The sequence below is a fragment of the Ochotona curzoniae genome, unplaced genomic scaffold (genome assembly GCF_017591425.1).
Source record: "Ochotona curzoniae isolate NIBS_2020 unplaced genomic scaffold, NIBS_Ocur_1.0 scaffold_4701, whole genome shotgun sequence".
Taxonomy (NCBI): Eukaryota; Metazoa; Chordata; class Mammalia; order Lagomorpha; family Ochotonidae; genus Ochotona; species Ochotona curzoniae.
Window position 1 is genome coordinate 48,700,327 of NW_024467122.1, and position 18,970 is coordinate 48,719,296.

Here is an 18,970-nt window from a genome sequence, read left to right on the forward strand (position 1 = left end):
AACCTCATGTTTTCTGGAAAAATGGGTCTGTTTTGGAACCTCTATGCTTCCTTAAACTTTCAGCTTGCTGAAGCAGCCGAGAGAGCCTGAGCGATTCCCTTTTGCTTTGGGCCAGTTTGTCAGAGACTGATGCTGAAGTGTGATCCAAAGCAATGCCCTCCTATCATTTTTTTTTTCTGACTATTTAAAATAATTACAGCTTATTACCATTGGGGCTTTTTTCACCTCTCTCTATTCTCTCCCGAGGATCCAGGGCTGAGTTTCTAAAGTGTCTGTGGACTAGAAGATTATCACAAGCCAAGAACACCTGGTATCTTGGAGCAACCAAGTCCCAATTTCTCTCTCATTCCTGTCTCCCACTGGTTGGGTGTAAATGGGTTGTAAATAAGGAAAAAGACCCCCAGCTCCAAGGCTGTCTCCCCCTCTGCCCGGTTTCAGGATATTGCTCTTCTTTTTGGCTTTCTTCAATAATTAACATAGGAAAACCAACCCTAGAGACTTTTAGTCCCACCCAAGCTAGTGACTAACAAAAGTTTGCAAATGCTGGCCTTTGTAACAAGAGCTTTGTCACCCTGGCTTGTTGGGATATAAAAGTCTGTCTGTTCTTAAACAAGGTTCATCATCTTAAAAGCAGGTATGATATCCGCAGTGTAGTTTAATAAAATCATTTTTCCGTTCAGCATCTTCTTGTTGTCTGTTTGATCAATCCTGACATCTGGCGCCACAAACAGGAACCTGAAGAAAGCTGGGAGAAACCAAAAGGAAAACGGGAACGCTCAAGGTAAGTGGACGTTCGGCATTTCATAACGGGAAACTCCTTTTGGGTTAGGAAGCAATATATTGCTCTGCTTCAAAGATTCGTGGTAGGAATAGGGGCTAAAATTAGCCCCTATATTAAACTTATGAAACCTTATTTGATACTGTTAGTCGTCAGTTGCCAGGGAATTGAATTGCATGCTTAACTACAAAGTAAGATCTAAAGTTTTGCCGGCTTTAAGGGGTGGGGTGAGGTGGGGAGGGTGTTGGCTTTAAGCAGAGAGGAGAAATGATTCCTGTGAAAATCTGAACTCTGTTCTTTAATATCAACGATCCTTAAGCCCATACAGTCAGAGGCGTCTAGGGAGGTGGTCACTGTTACGGAATATAGACTGGAAGCCCCACAAAAGATGAGAGTACACCAATTCACAGAAGAAACTGCAGAGAGAGGAAGAAAGAGGCCCCTGCCCACCCCCCACTGCCAGAAGTAGAGAAAAAAATGGAAAAAGGAGAGTGTGTGACCCTGTGGTAGAGTTAGAGCGGGAAGCTTCTGATGCAAGGTCTGCATTGCTCTCTGATTCTAATTATGATTCAGAAGGAGAGTCAGTTATTGTGATTACTAAAGCACAGTATAAAAGTTTACTGAAGGAAATACAAAAGTTAGAAAAATAAATAAAGCTGATATGCAAGAGAAAAAGAAACAGGAGCCTACAGCTCTGTCAGATATTGTGATTACTAAAGTGCAGTACAAAAATTTAGTGGAGGAGATATGAGAGTTAGCTAGAGAATTAGATCAAGCTGATACACAAGAGAAAAGAGAACCAGAGCCTCTAGCTCCCGGGCGCACTCCTCTGCCGGCTCCTCTGCCGGCTCCTCTGCCGGCTCCTCTGCTGGCTCTTCTGCCGTCTCCTCTGCCAGCTCCCCAAGCTTGGACAGGCACTGCATGCGTATCCTGTAACTATCACACATGTCTGCTGGACAAGCTGGTCCACAATACCCTAATGGGGTTAACAATTATGAGTGGAAGGAATGGGATATCAATGTCTGTAGGAAATTTAAGAAAGCCATACCTACTTATGGGATGCATCCCACTTATACTCAGGGCTTGCTGGATTCACTGTCGCATGCACAATGAATGATCCCTCATGATTGGAAGTCACTGTTAAAAGCAGTACTAGAGTTGGGAGCTTCTATGCAATTTAAGACATGGTGGGAGGATGAGGCCAAACAGCAGGCTAAGAAAAATCAAGAAACAACATTGCAATTACCATGGAGCAGTTACTGGGCACAGTTGATGTATGATGATCAAGCTATTAATCAGGTCTGACAATGTTGAGTGGGAGCCTGGGACCGCACAGAGGAAGCACAAGAAGGCATTCTTCTGTGAAGATGGTGCAGGGTGCTAAGAAACCTTTTGCAGATTTTATCTCTCGTTTAAAAGAGGCACTGCAGCCAGATGTCCGGGATCTGCTTTTGCATACCTTAGCTTATGAGAATGCCAGTCCTGATTGTCAGCCAGTCCTCCAACCGATTAAAGCAGCTGGAGGAAGCCAGGGCATGTGTGAATATTGGCTCTAAAGGTACAATGCCAATTTATTGGCTGCTGCATTAGGCACTGGGTTAAAGCACAATTGACTTAAATGTTTTACCTGTGGCAAATTGGGACTTACGTGAAAAGATTGTAAGGAAACTCAGAAATTGTAAGAAAAACCCAGAAATCCAGTGAGCAAATTATGGATTACATAAAGGCCTGCCATAACACTGGGAGTTGCAAATAACATCCTCACCAGGCAGTGCTTAAAACCTTTGCTATTCAAAATGAAAGGTGACCTATTGGTAACAGATTCAAAACAACATTAGGCAACAGTTAAACTACAAAGACATACAGGGAGAAGCAAGAGCGATCCTGACAACCTACTAACAGGAGGACATATGCACAGAGCAGGGGTGGACCCCAGAGTGGAGCAGGAGGACAGGAAGAGAGGACCTTGTATCCCACACCTGGAGACTCCAGGATCCCCACCAAAAAAAGATTTATTTATTTTTATTGGAAAGGCAGATATATATAGAGGAGGAGAGACAGAGAGGAAGATCTTCCGTCTGATGATTCACTTCCCAAATGACCGCAACAGCCGGTGCTGTGCCAATCCAAAGCCAGGAGCCAGGAACTTTTTCCAGGTCTCCCATACAGGTACAGGGTCCCAAGGCTTTGAGCTGTCCTCAACTGCTTTTCCAGGCCACAAGCAGGGAGCTAGATGGAAAGCAGGGGGGTGGGAATGGAAGTGGGGCCCATATGGAACCCCAGCGCATTCAAGGCGAGGACCTTAACAGCTATGCTATCGCACCAGGCCCTCAATTGGTTATAATTTTAAGAGTATCTAAAGATAGCAAAATGTTGCTAAACCTGATTTATTGGTTTGTCCTGAGCTAAGACTGCTAAATCAACATAGATTTTTTTTTTTTTGATTCATGTAAGTGCAATTTCTAATACGCTGTTTTTTAAACTTGATTCTCATTGTTTAGGAGGTAGGGGGTTCAGGGACAGTTAGAGTCCCTGGTGAGATAACCTTTAAAACTTTAATTGTGTTCGTCCACTAAAATCTTAAAATGCGAAAGAACAGGTCTTTCTCTTATCCTGAATCCTTCCAGTGACACAATCTCCCTCTGGGGAGAGAAAACCAACATATAAATCCGAGAGCACGGAAACTGGCCCACTTAGATCACTGTCAAAGGAATACCACTCAGACCGTTGCAGTCACTTAGGGAGTGAATCAGCGGACAGAGGATCCTCCTCTCTGTCTCTCCTCCCTCTATATATCTGATTTTCCAATAAAAATTTAAAAAGATATATTTTATTTATTTGAAAGGCAGTTACAGAGAGAGAGATAGAGACAGGCCTGCTAAAATAAAGAAGTACGGCCTAAAAATCAGTATAAGCAAAAAACTTAGATATGAAAACGTATTCATTTCAGATAAAGTATAAAAGTTGGAACAAGGAACCTATAGAAGTAATAAAAGTTAACAGCATACTGGGAGACTTGAACATTGCCACATCAATTGCATAACATGTAAACACGTGGAAGAAAACCTAGAACTCATCAAACGGGTTTTAAAAGGGCACGGAGCCGTAGCCTAGTGGCCGAAGTCCTCACCTTGCATGCCTGGGATCCCATATGGGTGCTGGTTTGTATCCCAGATGCTCTACTTCTCTTTCAGCTCCCTGCTTGTACCCTGGGAAAACAGTCAAGGATGGTCCAAGGCCTTGGGACCCTGCACCCACATGGGAGACCCGGGAGAAGCTCCTGGCTCCTGACTTAAGACTGGCTCAGCTCCAGCTATTGTGGCTACTTGGGGAGTGAACCAGTGGGCAGAAGATCTTTCTCTCTGTCTCTCCTTCATCCTGTAAATCTGACTTTCCAATAAAAATAAATAAAAAATAAATTTTAAAAAAAAGGTTAAGATCTATCTGTGTTTGCTAGAGTGAGATGCACTTTAATTTTTTTGTTATATTATTTATTATTAATTACATTGCATTATGTGACACTGTCTCATAGGCTCTGGGATTCCCCCAACCCCTCCCCGTACCCTTCCCCCATGGTGGATTCCTCCACCTTGTTGCAGTATTACAGTTCAAGTTCAGTTAAGTTTCTTTCATTGTAAGCATAGAGTCCAGTATCTTATTGTCCAGATAAATTCAACTGTGTCTTGGGGAGACCATCTCTAGTCTGAAGGCAGAGCTTGCAGAATATCATCCTGATCAATTAAAAGCCACAACATAACATTAACAACAGTTTACAACATTATGGAATTAATTGACATGGTATTGAGTAACAAATATGTTTAAAAAGTGCAAATTCTTAACCGCATCCTCTGACTACTTCATTGACATTTCAATTTTGGTTTATATACAGAGGCGGCTGCTATACACCTTAAAATGGCTATAGGATACTATTCAGCTGTCTTGTGACTATTTTCATTTTAGAATTCAGCAGTTTATAATGTTGAAGTACAGAACAATTTTAGGAGGGGTGTGCAGAGAAATTTTCAATATCTCAGCGAGGAGTAACTAATCTTTGTGTCCTACCTAGTAAGGCATATGTGAGTCCATGCTTACCATTTTCTGTCTGGTTCCAAGCTTTTCTTGTTGTTTTCTATCTATTCCAATTTGTGTGTGTGCATACATGCGTGTGTATGTGGGTATGTTTTGGGGTGGGGGGTTTCGAAGCAACCCTGATGGTCATTGCAAGATAGGATGGGAATCCAAAGTTGGAACTAAGTGAGGGCTAGAGAAAGCTCTCTCCCTAGTCCTGAAGAAAGCTTACTGATCCAATGACCTTGGATCCTGCAAGGAAGGGTTTGGGCTTCTTCCATCCCATGTGGTAGATCCAAATCAGGGTGGATGACATCAGAGTTCTTGGCCTCCGAAGGCACTCCTGTTCCCCATGGTCTGCTTGGCATTTGGAATGTAGTCCTTGGTGCCCATATTGATACTCCTTGGTGAGGATCTGGGAGTCTCCAGGGTTGGGATACAAGCCTCCTCTTGTCCACCTGCTCCACCCTGGAATCCCCCCCTACTTTGGAGATGCACTTTAAATTTTAAAGCAAAGGACATGAAAGTGAAAAGATGCAAAAGATACACTACAAAAACACCCATCGAGATAATGCTGATGTGACTATATCCGTATCAGACAAAGCAGAGCGTCAAACCAAGGAACACTGTCAAAGGCCAAGAGGAGCATTCTGTAAAGAATCTATGCTGCAGTGGGTGAAACTGCTGCCCACAGTCCTGGAATCCCATGGGACACCAGCTCGAGTGCTAGATGCTCCACTTTCAATCCAGCTTCCTGTTAATGAGCTTGGAAAAGCAGCAAAGCATGGCCCAGGTGCTTGGGCTCCTGCACCTATGAGGGAGATTTGGAAGAAGCTCCTGGCTCCTAGTTTTGCCCCTGCCATTGTGATCCCTTCAATTTTAAATGAAGGGAAGAGATACACACAGAGAAAGGCGGCCAAGGTGGGGCGGGGATGGGGAGAGATTTTCCAATCACTGGTTAACTCCTAAACAGCTCTAACACCTGTAAGGCCTAGTCAAAAGCCAAGAGCTTCTTCTGGGTCTCCCACATGGGTGCAGAGCTATCCTCTGCTGCTTTCTCAGTTGTATTAACAGGGAGGTGAGTCAGCAGAGGAGCTTCCAGCACTCATTTCAACTTCAACCAGCACCCATATTATATGGTTGTCAAAGTTCAAGCCACTCAGCAGATTCAGGGTCTCCATGCACTCAGGAAAGAGAGCGCTGAGCTGGGTGGGTCATGAAAATGTAATGATACACAGCAATGTTCCCCAGTCCCAGGGGAACCTGCTCTTGGGTCCTCAAAGCATTGTGCCAGACATGACTGGAGGGCAGAAGGTGGTTTGGGCTGATACAGCCATGATGGATGCTTTCCTGGAGATCAGGAGGTAAGGAAGGCCCAGAATTTTCTCTGGGGAGTCTTCAGAAAATGAGCAGAGACCCAGCATCACTCCAGTGTCACTCCAGTACTGGTGGCCAGTTCTTGGCTATTACTAAGCACAGGGGTGGAGCTGGGACCACAGGGCTATGTGCCAGATGAGCCAGTCCCTAAGAAGCAGAACGGGAAGCAAGGCCAGGGCACTTGGTTGTCATAGAAGTGGGCCTGGAATATAATACACCCTACCCAATAATGAGATGGGTCCAAATGGGCACCATCCAGAATTATGTGTCTGTGAGTCTGGCTCTGCCTGGGAGAGCCCTGCTGTATAACAGACTGTCCCTGTGCTCTGCACCTGCCTATTCAACCAAAAATATTCTTATGGAGGGAGGATCACCGTGTGTGTTAGTAGTTAATACGCGTAGACCTTTTCTTTAAAAAAAATTGTTGATTTGTTTATTTGACAGACAGAAGGAGAGATTGAAATCTTTCATTTGCTAGTCCACTCTCCAAATGGTTGCAACAACCAGGGCTGGGCCCAGGAGCCAGGAATTTCAGTAGGGTCTCCCATGTGGGTGGCAGAAAAACAATTATGTATGCTGTCACTGCTGTCTCCCAGGGACTGAATTAAGTCAAGTCAGAGCTGGGCAACCAAGCAAAATACTCTGATATGAGAGATGCTGGTGACTTAAGCAATGTCTTTTTTTTTTTTTTAAAGATTTATTTTTATTATTTTTTTCATTGGAAAGGCGGACATACAGAGAGGAGAGACAGAGAGGAAGATCCTCCGTCCGATGATTCACTCCCCAAGTGAGCGCAACGGGCCGATACTATGCCGATCCGAAGCCAGGAGCCTCCTCCGGGTCTCCCACACGGGTGCAGGTTCCCAAAGCCCTGGGCCGTCCTCGACCGCCTTCCCAGGCCACAGGCAGGGAGCTGGAAGGGAAGCGGGGCTGCCGGGATTAGAACCGGCGCCCATATGGGATCCCGGGCGTGCAAGGCGAGGACCTTTAACCACTTGCGCCACCGCGCCGGGCCCGACTTAAGCAATGTCTTAATTGACTTTTTCTCAAGTTAATATTCCTTAACCAATATTCCTTAACCAATGTTAACTATTTACGTAGCATTTACATTGTATTAAGTATTACAAGTAACATAGAGATGATTTAAAGTATATTGTGTTTGAGAGAATAGGCATTTTAGTCTAGTGGTTAAGACACTGGCATCCCATGTCAGAGGACCTGGGTTCAATGCCCAGCTTCAATTCCTAACTTCAGCTGGCCAGAGGACCTTGGGTAGCAACAGTAATGGCTCAAGTGTTTGGGCCCTTCCATCCTTATGGAAGACCTGCATTGAGCTCCTTGCTTCTGCCTTCAGTCCTTGTCTGCATCCGAGACCCTGCCAGGCCTGTACTAAAACAGATTCCAAGCCCCTTACTGAGGAGAAGCAAGCTTGGGACAGGGCCCACACACTCAGTTCATGGGGACTGCACAGTGTTGACCCTGAATCCAAGAAGGCCAGGTCACTATCCAAGTCAAGGTATTCATTTGTCATGATTCAAACTATCATAACTCAGTTTGCTCACTGCTTATACTGTTCTGGGTTGCCTTCCTATACCTGGGGACTGGCTGTAGCATAGTTCAGCTTTAGGCCTCGGAGGCTGTCACAGTCCAAGGAACTGTACCCCAGTCTTGCCTTCTCCCAGGGGAACCCCAGCCTGGTGTTTGGCCTGAAGGAACCTCATTTTCTTCCTTCTACAGAGGTGGATTGGAGCTTCAGCTCTCTGTCTCTTCCCTGCACCCTTCACTCCAACTTCATTCCCAGGCTGATATGTTGCTGAGATCTAAGTACCCAGAGGATCCCAGGTGTGATATGCCAGTTGAGGGGTTGGTGAGGGTGAGGCCTGGAGCTGGTACCTCTGCTCAGCTCATGTGGTTTTCACCTGCTTCTGGCAAGGGTTTGGATGGGTTGTTTAGCATTACTATAATCTTTTTTAAATTTTATTTATTTATTTTTATTGAAAAGGCGGACATATAGAGAGGAGGAGAGATAGAGAGGAAGATCTTCCATCCAATGGTTCACTCCCCAAATGGACGCAATGACTGGAGCTGAGCCAATCCAAAACCAGGAGCCAGGAACTCATCCAGGTCTCCCACGTGGGTGCAGGATCCCAAGGCTTTGGGCTGTCCTTGACTGCTTTCCCAGGCCACAGTCAAGGAGCTGGATGGGAAGTGGGGTCGCAGGGATTAGAACTGGCGCTCCTATGGGATCCTGGCACATGCAAGACGAGGACTTTAACCACTACGCTATTGTGCCGGGCCTAGCATTACTATATTCTAACACAGGAGAAAAACACCATGGGGTGAGAGGCAGGGAGCAGGCCCATGTGCACACATTTCTTCTGTGTCTCTCTCCCTGTAAAACTAGCAGGATTCAAGCATGGGGACTCCGCCCTGATGAACTGATTTAATCCTAATTGCCTGCCAAAGGTCCCATGCTCAACACCAGAGTTGGATTAAGTTTCTGACCTCTTAATCCCTCACAATGAGGATTACATTTCAGCACATAAAACCTTGCAGGGGTTATGTCCAAGCTATACTTAAACCATGGAAGAGTCTCAGCAGTATTTTTAAAAAAGAATTTACTTATTTGAGAGGCAGAGTGATACAGAAAGGGGAAGAGAAAGAAGGAGACCTCGCACCTCTGGCCACCACAGCCAGGTGAGGCAGGTCAAAACCAGGAGCCAAGAACTCCATCTAAGCCTCCCACATGGGAAGCAGGAGCCCAAGTGCTTGGCCTGTTCGTTATCCATGGCTTTCTCGGGTACATTAGCCAAAAGCTGGATCAGAAGCAAAACAGCCAAGACTCCAACAGGCACTCCAATATAGAATGGAACCATCAGAAACAGCAGCTCAGCTTGCTGTGCTACAATGCTGACTCTCTTAGTAGACAATAAGAAGGCCAGCTCAGAATACCCAAGGCTCATAATCCTGAAGACTTTTCTGAGTAGAAGCATCATGCTGGTCACAGCCTGCCCACCTGCAGATTTGCACTTTAGAAATAGTCTCTTTATCTTGTCATAGCAATGTTTCATCAAAACTGACAAAATTCTGTGAGCACTTCTTATTCATACTCCACTTATTTCCAAATGTAATTTGAAGCAATTTGTAGTAGAGGACAAACAATAAAATTACTGAAACAAAGGTAAGCAAATCAGAGTCATAATAAAATGGGGTGATGATCATTCCAAGAAATGAGTATTGAGGTGATTTTTATAATTACATGCAACATTTCACATCTGACTTCCTGGCAGCCAAGTCAAATGAAGGACACCTGGTGGCTTACCCATTTCTCATGTGAGTTGTGGTGCGTAAGAGGTCTAGTCCCAGGGCTACCACTAGTGGATCACATGGCAAATTTCTTGCTTTTTTGTTTGTTTGTGTTTGTTTTTATATAATTTATATTTATTTTAGATGATGCTTACAAAGTTGATCAGGGTAGGAAGGATCAAGGGTTAGGGAAAAGTGGGTATGATCATTGTTTCCAAATTTTCTACTACTACTTCCTGTTTCTGGGGGAAGGGAAGAAGCCATACTCAGCCTCCCACCTGCCCCAGCACCCAGGGTTAGGGAGCAGCCACCCTACACCAACCCATGGTACCAATGTGGAGCATGCTCCAAGGGTTCTGCCCAGGCGGTTGCCATAGTTCTGAGATGTTGTTGATCTTGCCGATCCATCCATGAGGAAACCCTTCCAATGTCCATTGGCTGATGTATTCGACCTTAGAGTCTCCATTCGTCATCCTTTGACTGGGGTAGTTGTCCAGTTTGTTCTGTTCTCTTTCCATTGCTCTGGTACTAGATGTCCTCTGTAGGCCCCGTTGGACTGCCATATCCTTCACGTTCATCTGGGCCAGATGTCTACCACTCCATCTTTTTCACTCAGGAAGATCAGTTCTCATGAGGTCACCCAAGGACTGGGGCCAAGTGACCTGAGCCCCCCCAGACCCCCTACTCCTGGGACTCACAGACCTGGTATCCCTTACAGGTGGGCCCAAGGATCCAGGCCAGGTAATCAGTGCCCCTCCATAACCCTCCCTCAGAACTCACAGATCTGCCACTCACCGTACAGGCAGGCCCAAGAACCCAGGTCAGGTGACCCCCAGATCCCACCAGATCCTACCAGATCCCACCAGAGCCAGCATCCATATGGGATCTACATTTTAAAAATACCACCAGGGGAGCCCAGCGTGGTGGCCTGGTGGCTAGGGTCCTCACCATGGATGCGCCGGGATCCCACATAAGCGCCGGTTCTGTTCCCAGCAGCCCTGTTTTCCATCCAGCTCCCTACTTGTGGACTGGGAAGGCAGTTGAAGATGGCCAAGGTCTTGGGACCTTTCATCCATGTGGGTGACCCAGAGGAGGTTCCTCACTCCTGGTTTTGGATTGGTTCAGCTCCGGCCATTGTGGCTGCTTGGGGAGAGAATCATCGGATGGAAGATCTTCCCCTCTTTTTCTCCTCCTCTCTTTATGTTTAACTTTCCAATAAAAATTAAAAAATAAATCTTAAAAATCTACACAACCAAGTTTGAGGAGCACAGCTGCAGACAGTCTACACATTGCAGTCCAGAATAAAATGGATGCATTGCCCTGGTTTTTAATGGGGGGAGAGGGTGTCACTACCATTGAGATGGGGCAATCCTTTGTTGTGTGGAGTTGTTCCTTGCTTTGCAGAACATTCTGTCCCATCCCCATTAAATGTCCACCATACTGGACAGGGAGACGAGCATTTTGGCCCAGAAATTAAGGCCCTGCTTGAGACAACCTGTAAGAGTTCAGACTCAACTCCCAGTTCCAGCTTCCAGCTAATGTGCACCCTGGTAGGGGCAGCAGAGGATCACTCAAGTATACTTGGTTCCTGCCATCCTTATAGGAGACCTGGACTGAGTTCTTGGCTCTTGGCTTCAGCCTGGTCCAGCCCTGCCTTGGCTGTTGAGGGCATTTGCAGAGTGAACCAGTAAATGAAAGACATCTCTGTCTTTCTGCCTTTCAAGTAAAATTGAAATAAATAATAATAATTTTAACAACAACAATAATAGTAAATGTCCACAATACTCCTCAATGCCCAAGACAACCATAAGTATCCTCCAATGGCCCTGGAGAGGAGCAATGCCTTGGGGTAGCTTGAAGTGTTGTTTGAAGTGCTTTCTCACACTGCTAAGACCTGGGGGAAGGCAGCCTGCCCTCTGCACGGGGCTCCAGGAGGACAGCAGGGACATGGAAACCAAAACATCACAGCGCTTTTTCAGGTCCCCAAGGGGTCGGGAGGGCAGAGCTCCAGGGACAACACTGGTCAAAAAGGAGCCAGGGTCATGAGCTTGGTGTACCCCAGCCAATTTCTGAGCTAGGGGTGGGGAGCTCAGCAAGGAGAGGAACTTGGGGGAGATACCAGGAGAGGCAGGAGCTGCCAAGTGCAGCCCAACCAGTCAGACCAGCCAGGCGGGTTCCCTCTGGTTTTGGCAGCCTCAGTGGCCTGGTCAGGATATAACAAATACAAATTTGGCACCCAGGAGCTGTGTTTGGGATGAGGAAGGGAACATATCCAGGCAGGCGAAATGCCCACGCTGTGCACCACCCCTTTCTCACCTACAAGGACCCGCAGTCCTGCTCAGAGGTAAGTGCAATGAGTGATTCCACAGCTGGGAAATTTTTTTTTTTTAACTTTTATTTTTTAATAATGTTTACATAGTTGATTAGGGTGGGAAGGGTTGAGGATTAGGGGAAAGTGAGTGAGACCATTGTTTCCAATTTTTTTCTTCTTCTGTATCTAGGGGAAGGCAAGAGATTAGGGGAGAAGCCATACCCAGACTCCCAACCACCTCAGTACCTGGGAATGGGGAATGGCCACCCAATCTCATCCCAGGTTCCCTGATTTAGAGCATGCTCTGAAGGTTCTGCTCAAGCAGCTTCATTCTGAAATGACATTAATCTCACCAATCCAAAGATGAGGATATCCTTCCAAAGTCCATTGGCTGCCATAGTCCATCCCAGAGTCTCCAGGTATCCAGATGTTTGCTGTCAACACTTGGCTAGGACATATGACCAATTTGTTCTGCCCTTCTTTTTCTGCTATGGTACCAGATGTCCTTTTCAGGATCCAATGGACTGTCATATTCTTCAAATGCATCTGGGTATTCCAAGCACTTCTTCCTCTAAGCCACTGAGAAGGCCCAGTTCTGACACAAGCACTGCGCAGTTTGACCACAGATCCTGTGATTCTCCCAATAATTGGAGTTCTGAGTCCAGTGGTTCATTTGGGGGATCCCCCAAAAAACCTCATGTGAATTGACCCCAGACCTGACTCATGTGTGTCTGCCAGTGTGGGGTCTGACTCTATGCGTCATCCACATCAGCTTACACACTGGTGGTTGCAGTTGCTGGGTCAGTTCTATCTCTAGCCTCATCTCTTACACAAACCAATGGATGCTGCAGCCCAGCCCAACCCTGCCCACCACACACTCATCCCTCATGTACATCAGCAGGAATTGCAGCCTAGTTAGAGTAACCGCCAATAACCACCACAAAGCCCTCTCTGGCACAAGCAACACAGATTACAGCTCCTAGGCTGTTGGGTTATAGATTGATATCCTTGATCATAGAGTTTGTGATTTTTTTTCCTATTTATATTCCTGATGGTTAGCACAGCTTTGGGCACAAAGCAATCAAGAAATGTTTGTTGAGTGAAAGAAGGACATGCTTAGATGCTGGATCTGACAAGGTCCCTGCTGGCTATGTCTTACGTCCATTTCCCTTGTCTATCGAAGTCCTACCTCAGCCAGGTGCAAGGAATTCAAATAAGGAGCAAGAACAGACACACTGTGTCCCATGACTCACACAGTGGTAAGGGAAACACTGCCAGAAGGAGGCCAGCCTGTCCAATTCCTGTGTTTCCTGTTGAATGGGAGGGGTAAACCTCTCTCCTGCTTGTCTGTGTAGTGGGGTCTTCCCGTCTCCAGGGCAGCCACCATGGGTAAGCCAGGTTCATTGTCAAGGTCTGCTCCAGGCACACATCTCACCACAGCTCTGCTGCTGGAAATGCAAGGGGTCTAGTTTGCAAACATCCCTGCCTTTCTCCTGGAATGCCTGCTACTTTCTGCAACACTTTGGCAGAATACTGGGAAGATATTGAAAAGAAGACTCAGATGAGGGAGGAACACTTAGGGTAATAGTGAAGGCACGGCATATGTCTTAGTGGCTATGCCCATGTGTCATATTGGAGTGCCTGAGTTTGGGTCCTGGCTCCATTTCTGATTTTAGCTTCCTGCTGGCATGTACCCTGAGAGACAGCAGGTGATACTCAAAAGCTTGGGTCACTGCAACCCAGGTAAGAGACCAGGATTGAGTTCCAGATTCCTGGCTTTGGACTGGCCTAAAATGAACCAGTGGATTAGAGATCTCTGCTTCTTTACCATCCAAATAAATAAGCGGAGGTGTAGAAGAAGGATGAGGAGAGATTGATGCAGGTTGATTCAGGGAGATGTGCAGCCCTTCACTTGGTCCTGGCTTTCAGGAGATGATGATCCGCCAACATCACCTGTCTGGTCTCTGTTCTCCCCACTTCAGGTCAGGAGCCTATGTTGGAAGAAGGGCACTGGGCCTCAGAGGCAGGGTGCCCAAAAGCCACACTTAGAGAAGAGAAGCTTGTTCCTTTCTGACACAAGACTCTGAAGCCCACATCTTAGGTATGTCCAAGCCCAGGGGCTTCTGGAATGTGAGGTTTCTTCCAAAATGTTCTAGAAGGGCCCCAAATTGGGTTTCCCTGCTGGGCTTCTGTCCCAGGGTGATTGCAAAAAAAGGAAGAAAGGAGTTTGGTGCAGCAGCATCGTGAGTAAAGCTGTCACCTGCGGCACCAACATCTGGAATGGCCACTGTTTGAGTCCTGGCTATTCCATTTCAAATTCAGCTCCCTGTTTATGGCCTGGAAAAGAAGTGCAGGATGTCCCAAGTCCCTGGGCCTTTATACCCACAGTAGATATCCAGAAGATCCTGGCTCCTGGCTCCTGGCAGTTGCGGCCATTTGGGGAACGAACCAGAAGGTAGAAGATCTTGCTCTCTCTGTATCTCCCTCTCTTTCTCTGTAACTCTGCCTTTCAAACAAATAAGTCTTAAAAATAGCATCAGAAGCAAACTTTACACAGTCTTCAGCAAGCCTCAAGGCAAGGAGCAAAGAAACTTGCCTGGCAAGAAAGCAGCTGTAGCTCAGAAACACCCAGCCCCAGCCACAGCATCCTGCTGTAGGCTTCCCCACACTGGCTGGCTTTGCCAGGGGCCTTCCTCACCATACACAAGTCAGCCGTGTAGGAGCTGTGTCTCCTTGGCAGTGGAGAGAAGCTTGTGACTTGTTCCTTGGCCCTACAGCTATAGAGAGGAGTGGCAAGAACATGAGGAACCAGGCGGACATTTGGCACAGCATTTGTGTTGCCCATGGTCAAACCCCCTTGACTTCGCCATTCTTCCTCAAAGGCTAAATACATGGCCTGTTGGGGATCCCACCTGTTAGTTTTTATTTTTTTATTTATTATTATTATTTTTTTTGTTGTATTGGAAAGGCAGATATACAGAGAGGAGAGACAGAGAGGAAGATCTTCCGTCCGATGATTCACTCCCCAAGTGAGCGCAATGGCCGATCCGAAGCCAGGAGCCTCTTCCGGGTCTCCCACACGGGTGCAGGGTTCCAAAGCTTGGGGCCGTCCTTGACTGCTTTCCCAGGCCACAGGCAGGGAGCTGGAAGGGAAGCAGGGCTGCCGGGATTAACCGGCGCCTATATGGGATCCCGGGCATTCTAGGCGAGGACCTTAACCACTTGCGCCACCGCGCCGGGCCCCCCACCTGTTAGTTTTTAGAACACACCTTACACATGGGAGTGAGTAAAATTTCAGATGGTGCTGAGAGAGACTCTGAATTTGCTCCTCCCTCAGACTGTGGAACCCAAAAAGAAGTTGAGAAGTAGATGAGACTTCCAAACTGGTTCAATCCCTTATTTTTTCTGGCGCCCAGAACACTGAGTTTGTGATCCCTATTTCTCGTAGGATCTAAAACTTACAGCATTCAAAGCCTGCTCAGTTCTTCCTCTGTGGGTGACTTTTATCACTTTAATTGTTAGAGTTTGCATCACATCAGATGTGAAGTGAGTACAATCACGAGCACCTGCTGCTCCGAGGCAGAGGCTCAGGCAGCTATACCACCATGCTGGCTTCTGGGAACTCTGAAATTGTCCAAGACCTCCAGGAGCACATAATGCCAGTCAGGATAAGGCAAAACAGTCCACTCTGCATTTTTTTTTTAAACAAGCAACATCATTTTAAAAAAGAAGACTTATTCATTCATCTGGAAGAGTTACAGAAAGGAGAGAGTGTGAGAGAGAAAGAGTTCTTTCATCTGTTGGTTTACACCTCAAATGGCTACAGTGTCTGGGCTTGGCCCAGACTGAAGCTAGGAATCAAGAACTTCATCCGAGTCTTCTACTTTGGTGGTAGGGACCCAAACATTTGAGCTGTCTTCCATTGTTTTCTCAGGCCATTATCAGGGAGCTGGATCAAGAGTGGAGCAGCTGGGACAAGAATAGGCACCCATATGGGATGTTGGCATTGCAGACTGTGTCATTATCTGCTACACCACAATATTGGTCCCTACAGATTCATTTAATTCTTATCTTGTTTCTTTTTCCCTCTTCCATTTACAAGACTGAGAGAGAGACAGAGACATTTTCCTATTGTAGGTTCACTCCCCCAAAGGCCTACAGTGGCCAGGCTGGACCAGGCTGAAGCCAGGAGGCAAGAGCTTCATCTAGGTCTTCCACTAGGGTGGCAATAATTAGTTGCTTGTGCCATCACTGTCTGCATCCCAGGGAGTGCATTAGGAGCCAGAACTTGAACCAGGGATGTAGGTGTCTCAAGTGGCATTTCGTCCACTGCACCAAGTGGCTGGCCCTCCAGGCCCCAGCCACGCCACCTTGTTTTGTAACAGCCCTGCCCTATGACTGCTCATATTCTCAGCTTGTGGTCTCCTCTGACCTTTTGATTCTTTTCTGTCTGATGCTGTGAAGTTGATAAGTGATATCTCACCATTAAGCATATATGACATCTATCAGTATGGAAATTCTTGGTCAGGCTGCAGGTATTTCCAGAATTTCAGAAGACCAAGAAAAGGAAGGTACTTGTGCAAAAAAGCAGAAGCATGGTCCAAGAAGGAGTTTCCATGGAGATTCAGTCATAGAAACTTAGCTCCTTGCAGAGTTCCCTAGTACCTTGTCAGCAGCAGTTACTGGGAGATGCAGCTGGGCCTGTAGCCAGTAGCCCCCAATCCTGGGCCAATGCTTTTTTTTTTTTTTTTGCCCGTTGCCTCCCTTCCTCCTGGCAACACAAGTTAGTTTGGGCTATTATGCCTAATTTTCATTGGTTCTCCCACGTCAAAACAGCTAACCACTGGTAAGTCAAGATTGAGAGCCATTTTGATTGGCTGAGCTGTTGCTGGGGTCAAGGCCAGCCTGGTGGTACTGTTTTCCCAGATGTGCTTTCCTCTGGCCCTGAACACTGTCCCCTTGCCTTCAGTTCTCCCCTCGTTGACCTTCCTGCTACCACAAAAGAGTCCCTCCCTCTCTCTGTGGTTGCACAGTGAGCAAGCACTGAGAGCACAGTCTCCCTGGGGACCAGAGGGTGACCTCTTTGGACTGTCTGGCCTGCTGTAGCTGGATTTGGGGCACTTCCCTAAAGGCAAGGCGACATTGTGAAAATCGGCATTTGCACAGTCGAGAACACACACACACACACACACACACACACACACACACACACACACACACAATCTCCCCACCAGGCCAAACAAGAGCTCACAGATTTCCTGACAGATTGCACCCATCTAAGAGCCCTTTATGCAGGTTGATATTACCTTGATGGGAATCAATGCCAGGAGACTAAGGGGCCTGCTAGAAGGAGTTTCACACTGTGACCAGCTGCTACTGTGCTTGGGATGCTACTGTTCTTTCATTTTGTTACATATTGTCTTCTCCTGGAGGTCCCAGTTAAAAACACATAGAGTCCTGAGAGAAGCAATGGGTTGAGTCATAGGTGCGCAAATCTGTCCTGAAAGATGTGTAGAAAGGGTTCTTTATGGTTGCTAGGTTCAGCATGACCAACATTTTTAGCACTCTTCCCTCCCTCGTGGTAAAAGGCAAAAAACGGCCTCCAATCATGTCCCTGCTCTAATCCATAGACCCTGTGGATGTTTTCCTTCATGTGGTAACTGAGGCCCAGAATCTTGATAAGGAAAGGTTAACCTCAAGGATTCCTCAGCTGAGCCCAGGCAAACTCTGGGAACTCTCCAAAGTAGACACCTACTTGACTGGGGTCAGAGGAGGAGGTGTGCTGCTGGAAGCCAGCTCAGGAGGCACTATTTCCCTGGCTCTGGAAATAGACCAGACAACCGTGAGCCAAGGAGTGCCAGAGATTGCTCCAGGAACCTGAAGCAATACACCCCTCCTCTAAGAGCAACAGGGTCCTGCCAAAGCCCTATTGATCCCATGAGACCCAGGTCAAACATGACCTATTGTACTACACTATACATACTATATTGCCTCCCCACCCCCCGAAGTGCTCTTTCTATTCTACAGGTAGAGTTACACAGAGAAAAGGAGGGAGAGAGAGAAATCATCCATCTGCTAGTTCACTCTAAATGGCTGCAATGGCTGGAGCTAAGCTGATCCAAAGCCAGGAGCTGGGAGCTTCTTCTGGATCCTCTACATAGGTATAGAACCTTGCCTCTGCTGCTGCCTCATGTCCTAAGCAGGAAGCTGGATAGGAAATGGAGCAGTCTGGACACAAACCAGTGCCCATTTGGGATGCTGGTGCTGCAGTAGAGGATTAATAGCACCAGCCCAAGTTTGGGTTATTTTAAGGATGTGATGGAAGTGAGTACGGTTTTTCCTGGAAATTCAGGGAAGAATTCTAGGTAAGTTTGCATCTACCACAGCATTCCAGACTCTTCCTTGAACACCAAACCCTTATTGCTTTGATTTGCATTCTAGGAGATAACACATGGGAAATCCTGCACTCTCACAGAAAGTGTTTCCAATGTCTCGGTGTGACTTAGAGGCTATGTCTTCAAGGCGACACTTAGGAGAGAGAATAGGACACAGGCTAGCTGAGTTATGAAATATCAGCATGGGAGTCTGGAGGTGAGGCATGGGTGGGGAACCCACCAGAGAATGGAGAATAGAAAAGAGGGGCTATATACTACAGATAAAATAGTAACTTGTGTTGTCTTTAAGACTATGCCAAGTCTCCCTGACTGTGCAGGTGCGCCATCATAACTGGGGAAATTTCTCTGACCCTTTTTTCCCCAGGACCTGCACTGGAAGCTACTGCTGTATGCTTCCATGGCTCCTGCATTGATTTATCTACGGCTGTGGTGACAAGGTACTACAACTGTGTTCATCTGTTTCTGTCTTACACCTACCTGAGGTTCCCAGAAGGAAAGAGCTATGCATGGCTCACTGATCACATTGTCTGTGTCCCACCTTTGCTCAACAAACTGAGCCTTTGTCCCATCCTTTCTTCCTTCTTTTCTTTTTTTTTTTTTAAGATTTATTTATTTTTATTGGAAAGTATATACAGAGAGGAGGAGACACAGAGAGGAAGATCTTCCATCTGATGGTTCACTCCCCAAGTGACCACAACAGCCGGTGCTGCACTGATCTGAAGCCAGGAGCCAGGA